The following is a 1,153-nucleotide window of genomic DNA, read 5'->3' as shown; positions in this document are numbered from 1 at the left end:
TATATATATATATATATATATATATATATATATATATATATATATATATGTATGTATGTATATGTGTGTGTGCATGTGTTTGTGTGTGTGTATGTATGTCTGTCTGTATGTATGTATGTATGTATGCATGTAAAGGGACATATATACATAAATATATGCTTTACATTTGCGTGTGTGCAAAAAATCATTGGTGCAAGATAAATAACTTGCGGCATTAGGTGTCTTTGATGTCTCTTGAAACTGAACTAAAGATCATATTCTATCAGGTCTTCTCAAAATAATCAGCCATATGAAGGACATGGCGCCTTAAGGAGAAATATAGCTGTAAAGCAAATGCTTTGGTTACAGTACGTAACCGTTTTGATTCCTTGTGCAAACTATGAATATCTTGAAATAAAATGAATGAATAAACTCTCTTTTAAACAAAGTTTGTAACATAATTTAGCAGATGAACTATCAAGGATATCAGATAGAATCTCCAGAAATGAACATGTAATTTTGAATGCCGATAGACTTGTTTTCTGTAAACCAAATGTACATGAATAACGTTTAAAAATATTTTCAGACTTCTTGAATTAAAAAATTATTTTAACAAAAATAATCTTTTAAGCAGTCTTTGAGAGAAACTGATGTTATCCGCTTCAATTATTACAATAAATTAGAGCAGCAGAATAGCGATCAACGTTAAATGGTAATTGTTTGAGCAATTTAGTCACAAACAGGAGAAATTATATAGTTAAATTGGGGGATACATTATTAAAATACTAAATTGGGGACATGTATATACATATATATATATTAGAATATGTTAACTAGACTTGTAAAATAATTACAAGAATAACTTACCTTGATCGAGTTTATTTTAAAATGCTTATATCTATAACTGCAGAAAATTGAAAGAGATTAAATTTTAATTTTCTAGCTTAATGTGTTTGACGTGTAAACTAAATATCGGATTATCGCATAAAATATTCTTGATCGTTGGTAGCATTGCAGCATTGCTTTATTGTATTTCTTCTGTAAATCCTACAATTACGGTTCCCATTATAATAATAAGAAGCGCTAATGAATATGGCTTCATCTGAAGATAATAAGGGTATGCAGTTGTTGTCATTAGATTGCGAAGAATATTAAATAGTAATCAAATTCTTGT

Source organism: Octopus bimaculoides, chromosome 6 (genome assembly GCF_001194135.2).
Source record: "Octopus bimaculoides isolate UCB-OBI-ISO-001 chromosome 6, ASM119413v2, whole genome shotgun sequence".
In the NCBI taxonomy this organism is placed as follows: Eukaryota; Metazoa; Mollusca; class Cephalopoda; order Octopoda; family Octopodidae; genus Octopus; species Octopus bimaculoides.
The sequence above is the reverse complement of the archived record's forward strand: the minus strand, read 5'-3'. Positions refer to the sequence as shown.